This window comes from Neofelis nebulosa, chromosome 13, assembly GCF_028018385.1.
Source record: "Neofelis nebulosa isolate mNeoNeb1 chromosome 13, mNeoNeb1.pri, whole genome shotgun sequence".
In the NCBI taxonomy this organism is placed as follows: domain Eukaryota; kingdom Metazoa; phylum Chordata; class Mammalia; order Carnivora; family Felidae; genus Neofelis; species Neofelis nebulosa.
Window position 1 is genome coordinate 23,293,654 of NC_080794.1, and position 7,276 is coordinate 23,300,929.

The following is a 7,276-nucleotide window of genomic DNA, read 5'->3' on the forward strand; positions in this document are numbered from 1 at the left end:
TGACTGAAAAACCCAGATGAGGGGCGTCGGGTGGCTCAGTCGGTCAAGCGTCCGACTGCTGATTTCTGCTCATGTCACGATCTTTGGGTTTGTGAGATCGAGCCCCAGAGCCCCGCAGCCCCGCATGGGGCTCTGCGCTGACCGCGCCTAGAGCCTGCTTGGGATTCTCTCTCTCTCCCTCTCTCTGCCCGTCCCCCACTTGAAATAAAACAAAGAAAGCAATAAATAGATAAAAAGTCAGAGGAGAGGCCTGCACCCCTATGTGTGCACAGTGTAGTGAGAAGAGACCAGCAGCGAAAGGGAAGTAAAGGCGATATGTGTGTTAGTAATCTATTTCTGTTTGACAGATGATTGACAAGTCCCTAGGTGGGCACCTGTGGATAGCCCCAGAGTCCAAGGGTGGCTCTCTGGGCACTGCCCAGTGTGGCAGTGGAGAGAGACACAGAACTGGCAGAGACCAAGCGGTCACGACAAGGTGGAAGGAGCTCAGTGAGCCAGGTGCTCAGGGAAAGGGAGAGCAGTGGCCTGGTCGTGCTGGGTGGGGCCAGGCAAGGTGGAGGCCGAGGAGCACGGTGGTCTGGTCCAGGAGCCCTTGCGCTAAAGCCCACTCGCCAGAGTTCCAGAGTCTGTGTAGACACAGTAGGTGCAGCTTTCTGGAGGACTTGAACTCTGGTTGGGAGCAGAGACGCAGTGCTAGCTGGAAGGAGACACAGGGTAAAAGTTCTGTGGTTTGTGTTTTGTCAGTTTGCTGTTTTGCCCTGGAGCGTCTGTGGTCAGTCGTGGCTGGCTCGTGTTGTTTCTCCTGTATCTTCATTTGTCAGTAGATAGTCGGGTTTTGCCCCAATAGTGATAAATTGTCGTTAGCGTATCACTGTATAGTACAGGTGGATACGGGTTTGATCTAGGTAATAATCTGTAAACGAAGTGTTTCTTCAAAAGACATAAGGCACTGAGCATAGCTGAACGGAAGCTCGATACAGACAGCACGCTTTGCGGAGCCGACGCTCGTGTTCAGGACTCCAAATCTCATGGGCTTACTGAGCACAAGTACTGCCTTCTACACTGAAACTCAGGACTCCTACAAGTGAAGCTGTCACCTGCCCCTAAGCCCGTTTTTATCACGTACCTGCCCAGGGCACCCTCCTGTAACCAGCACAGTGATTTGTGAGAGGTTGTCACTCAAATTCTAGGTCAGGATTTCACATTCACGTCCAGCAGGGCATTAACAGAGTGGGTTTGTTTGGTGTTATACAAGGTGTTGCGGGAACTTCGGCATCCCCTAGGGTGATACTGTAAAGGTGTAACTTGGTTTTCAACAAGGAGAACAGTTACAGGAAAGTTTAGAATAGGCACCTGTTAGATGTCTTTGTTCGGCAGGATGCCATGTTTTAATGAGTTGTGTATGTTGTAATGGAGTTTTACGTCCCTGAGTGATAATTGGTAGCGTCTCTGGTAAACACACGTTTACATGTGTGGTGGCACAAAGTTCTGCTTCCAGTCGTGGTTGTTTCTAAATCTTCTCTCAATTATATCCATCCTGTTGTTCTCTTTAAAATATGTTTGCTCGTTTTGTCTTGGAAATTTTAACTTCCTAGTGTGCAGTAAATCTGATTTCTCTTCCTTTCTTTGCATGCCTCTGTCAGCCTAGTGATGTAAGGAAGCATCGGAGGAAGCGAAAGGGTTTCGTAGTGTAACCTAGCCGTGTTTGTCTGTGGTGTGGGGGAGAGTGCCCGTCTCTTCACAGTGAGCACCACAGCTGGGTAAGGACGAGCGGCTGGCGTGTGCGGGGAAGTACAGGAGCCACTGGGGACTCGAGCGTGGCGGCCGGTTTCCACGGTACCTGCGACGGCCACCAGAGCTCGCCGTTGTCTCTCGTTTGTGTCTTGCTCGCTGCGCTGCGTACTTAGTTCCATGAGACATAGAAGTTTCTAGGAAGAGAAATTACTGAAGCAGAGCCATAGAGTTTCGACTTCGGGATAACCGCTTTTGACAGCCGTAGCCGGTAGCATTCAATGAGCTCTTCGGGTTCGCCACCTGGTGTGTGCAGTGGTTTAGGATCCTGTTACCTGGCCCTCACAGACATCCTCGCGAGCCACAGCTTGTGTGGTTAGCCCATTTCCAGATGTGCAACCAGAGCCCGAGAGCCCGGGTCCTGTGCATGAGGACACTTTGCAGGGCAAACACTGGCCAAGAAACCACTCTGCCACATACCCCACCTTTGCTCGGGCACCCTTCTCCCATTTACAGTGCCCCTCACTGGGACAGGACACCTCCTGTGTCCAGGGGACAATGATGTGGGTGTGCCCATTCTCAGGGGAAGCGCCGTGCCTCGGGTCGGAACCCTCGACCAGAGAGTCCGCATCATAACTGGGATGCCTTGCTTCCTGGATCGTACCCCCATCCCAGACCTTCCCAGCAATGTGCTGACAGGGCCGTGCCTCTGATACAGAGCTGGGCGGCAGCTGGGGGAGCCCCTCCACTGCAGAGATGGTGTGTCCGTTCAGTTGAATTCTCGCGTTCAAGTGCCAGTTCGGTCACTGGTGGTTTTGTGACCGGGGTGTATTAATCACCGTCTTTTTCTCCTGCCTTGCCTTCCTGGTAAGTGAGGACAGAGAAAGAATCATGGCCCTTGGGGTGCCCACACACTGCCCATCGGTGCACGGTCCTCAGAGATCAGGAGCTCACATCGGCGACGGGGCACAGGGCACGCCCTGCGTTCTGATGGCTCGTGCTGCCTTTTCCTCTGTGGCAAGCCTTTCTCAAGGAACAGAGGGTCGTGTGATGAACACCCAGGCAGGACGGCCTGCTCCCCCAGCTCACTGATGGCTACTTGGAGGGCTCTTTGGAGGTTTTGGGGGATGAAGTCTAGGTGTATGTGCAGTGGGAGTCAGGTCCATGCGGACAGGGCCAGCACGGGCATTGCACTTCCCAGCTTTGCAGGAGTCTCCCGTTTTGGCTGAGACTGAATTGGCCCATAGGCACAAGTCTGGCAGGACCCAGTGCTGGGCGGGGGCCTGTGTGTGGACTGCGCTGCGACACAGGGGAGGGTGTGCTCCCGGAACCCTCCGTCTCTGCTCACCTCATAGCCTGGTCGCTAGTGTGGCTGCCTGTCCTGTTCCGTTTTGGCGTTTGTTTTCTCCATATACTTGCTTCCACCTGGGTATGAAATCTACTTGCGTGAAGCAAGTAGCAAGCAAACCCTGTTTGGATTTCTGTGGATAATTTGTAGCCTGTTAAGGTAGCCTTTTGTTGTCTGATGATTGTCATGGAAATCAGGAGAGGAGGCAGGTGTCTGTAATTGTTGGTTATGCTTGTGTCTTCCCTGAGCTCAGCTCCACTTGGTGCTGACCGCCATGGGTGTCCCGAGCCCCATGCAGCTTCGGAGGTCCTGGTACAAACCCAGTTGGCTGTGCCTGTCTCGCCCGTCCTACACGTGTGTCTCATGAGATCCGGCCCTGCCTCACCACCAGGACCTGTCAAGGGTCATAACGCTGGCGGGTCCGTGGCCCCACGGTCCTTTCCAGGGCCCACAGCCACATAGCCACAGACCCACAACCTGTGACAGAAGGAAAAATGGAGTCAGAAGGGGTTCATTTGTCGTGACGGCAGCCAAGGGACACTGTGTCTCCACCGTGTCGAGCAGACTGTCTGTAAGCTGCCGATGAGTCCGTCAGTTTGTAACCTCAACCGAAATGTCCCCGAGAAGCAGAAGTCAGACCCGAGTGTGGGGTCAGGGGGTTGGGTGCCTTGTCATTTTACACACGTCCCTGTAGATTCCAGCCTTGCATCGCTACCAGAAGTGACAGTGGATTAGGCCACAAGCTCGCTCCATTTCCCCCAAACAAAGAGCTTTGCACAATCGTGCATGGGAGGGCTCCGTGCTCACCAGGGTTTGCCCTGAATGGTGTCAGGAAACAAGCACCTTCCTTCTCAGCTGGCCGTGGTGTATGGTGACATGGTCTGGGTCTCCGCCTCTACCTTCTGTGGCCGGGCTCCTGGTGGTTGGAGGTCCTGGGGAGGGTACACCCCTCGGTGCAGATGGGCTGGGGGTCTCAGTGGGCCCCCTGCCCGGACGCGAAACCACCCTTTCCCTGGCGTTAGGCCGATCCTAGGAAGTCGTTTTGGACGCTGCACAAAGCACAGCTCATAGCTTTTCAAATGAGTTGCTGGCTGTCATTTCAGGGTCGTGTGCTCCTCTGTCTGGGTGCACGGTGAACTGATGTCAATCTCCTCTCCACCCCACAGTTGCTGCCTTTGGAGGAAGAGTCACAAGATAGTGTGGCAAGGACACGATGGGAACCATCAGCTCCTTCTTCCCAGAGGTCCCTGAGCTTGGACAGGCTGCAGCAAGGGGCACTGCCCAAGGCCAGCCACGAGGACATCAGGGACGCCACAAAGTAAGGGGCACAGGCATCGTAGGAGATATGCCTGTGGGCTGGTTTTCAGCTCTGAGAACCCTTTGATCTCTCCATGGGGGAGAAAGGGTCGGAACAGCGATTCCAAAGAAAGGCCAATGAACTGAGTTTACGTGCACGGTGTTCTTGGGATACCTGCCTGGGTGCCCTGGGTGTGGCCAGCAGGGCAAAAGGCAGGTGGGAAAGACCAGAGTCTTGTGATGCTGGTGGCTGTAGGGCAACCTCGTTTGCTCAGATCCTACACACCAGCAGTCCTGAGACCTGCCTTTTCCTCCCGGTGGATCCTGGGTGACATGCTCCCTAGGGCTCCTCTCCTGGGCTGCACTGTGCCCTGTGGGGTTGTCAGGAGCCATGCTCTCTTCCCCCCACCCCCACCAGGCAGCTTCAGCAGCCTCTCTGTTACTCGCACCACGTCCTGGGGTGGCTCAGGTGTGCATGTCCTCCGTGCTCCCGGGTCACGGCCAGGGAGGGGTGCTGAGCGTTCTCCACCCAAGGTGCTTGGACTCCAGATATACTTGGGAGGGAGACAGTGTCAGCTCCCAGGGCGCAGCCCTCCCTAGAAGCTGGGGGATTGTGCTTCTAATCACGTGGGGCGGTGTGTCGTGTGACGAGCACACGTGGAAGATGCTCTCCTGTGCGTCCCCCAGATCCACAGCCTCTCAGGATGGCCCCTTGAGCAACCTCAGCAACACTAGGAATAACGAGGAGTCACTGATCAACGCCCCCAAGAAGAAGGGCATCACAAAATCCATCCGCTGGTTGCTCGCTAGAAAACAAAAGGTCCACCCCAGCCACGCCAGCGACGAGCCTGCATGACCAGGTTGGTGTCCCCTGCGTGTTTGCAGCGTGTGGGTGGTCTTACTGGCCTCATTCCTCTAGATCCGTGGTGTCTCTGCCTGCAGACCCCTCCCCGTGTCGGGAGACCTCCCGTGGCCGTTGACACCCCCCACCTCCCATTTCATCACTCTGCTTCCCCACAGCCACTGAATTGGAGCCACTGAATTGAAAACCCTCCCAAGGTGCCCTGGGACTCAGAAAATTGGGCAGACAAGCTGAAAAACACCAAAAACTTTAAAAAATAAGCATTGTGTTTCTTGTCACCTTGCTGAGCACTTTTCAGCTGTACCTGTTTTGAAAGCAGTAGCTGTTTGTTTGCTCAATATAGTCTATAGCTGCCAAGCAGTATTATGTCCTCCACGCTGAACCTGAGGCTCCTCTGAAACTGTGGGTCCTGGAGGACGTAGAGCACGTATGAAATCTTGAAGGGTCTCGCATGGATTCCCAGTGTACCTTGAGAAGTTGTGCAGGGAGGATATGTTGTGGCTCACGTGAGGGTGTGGCCCCAGAGCACTTGAGTCTGAGCCTGGCTCCTGCACAGTTGGGTTTGGGGCTCTGGGGAAAGTCCATATTAGCATTCCTGTGCTTCCGTTTTCTCACCTGTAACTCGGAACAGTGGGAGCACCTCCGTCACATGGCTTTCAGGAGTGTCTGCATCTAAATATCCACGAGATACTTGCAACACAGAAGCTGCATCACATTATGTGTAACTGCAGCCCCTGTGAGGACCTGGTCACCAGCATTCAGAACCTGTCCTTCATGCTGGTGACCTCTCTGGCGCACTCACTAGGCTGCCCCTGTGTTTCCTTCCCCTGTAGTGTTTGAGTTTCTCTTAAATAGACTCTGACCTTTGCAGTCTAATCAGTACATCTTATTTTCAACTGGTCTCGATTCTGACAACGAGTAACAGCAGTGGGTTTCATTTGCTACCAAGCAGCTGAGGCGCTGTGATGCCCGGGATGGGGGCCCAGAGGAGTGGTGCGGGCATATCTCTCTGGGACTTTCCACTGCAGATCATGTCACACGTGGGTTGACCGTGTCCCAGAGCTGAGTTAAGTGGGTGAAGGAGGCAGGTTGAAACCATATCCCAGTGATCTGACAACTGATAAATAAAAGTGAGCTCTTTTCAACAGAAGAGGTGGTTTGCAGGCTAGCGGGGTGGAGCAGGAGGTGGGCCAAGGGGGCACATTGGGGATGGTGGGACGACGGGACGGGGCCTTGAGCCAGGGCTGAAGTCAGTGGGCTCTGTGATACACCGGACATTAGGCAAGGCGTGTGGCCACTCTTCAATGCCCTGAGAGCCTGCGAGGTCTGGAGTGGGGTGCCTCAAGTCCACACTGGGCCCACAGAGCCCCTCCCCGTAGAGGCCGTTTCCGCTTCAGCCCCCGGACATGTCCGTTGGTTTCTTTCCGTCTGCCTCAATGTAGTCTCCTTCTCAGAACCATAATAAGGATCATGACCGGCACGCTGTCAGTTGTAGTTCAGGTGAATTGCCGTTATTTCTGTTACTGCTCACAATTCCGTAGGAACCCTCAGGCTTTTGGTTCCCTGGGAATGGAAATTTGTAGAAACTGTTTAACAGTGGTCTGATTTGAATGTCCCTATGTTTGAAGTGTATAAAAGTGTTTTACACTAACTTGGATAGTTGCCACCTGGCTGTATGCAATTTGATACTGAAAGTAGACCTTTTGCTCCTAGAACCATGCTGGGAAAATTCTGTCCCTTAGATGTTGCTGATGTGTTTTCTTTCACATCCTTATATTTTCTGTAATGAAAACACTAATATTTGTGGTAGTGCCTTCTGGTTCTCCCACCCCACCGCTCCCCGAAATGTGTATTTTTGTAAGTTCAGAGGTAACAAAAAGTGTGGGTTGGCTGCTTTCTGCGTGGAGCCTGCTTTGCGTCGTCATCCTCCTTTCTCTCTGCCCCTTTCTCCTCATACACACTTGTTCTCTCTCTCTGTCTCTCAAACTCTAAAAACAGGGGCGACTGGGTGGCTCAGTCAGTGAGGCATGTGAGTCTTG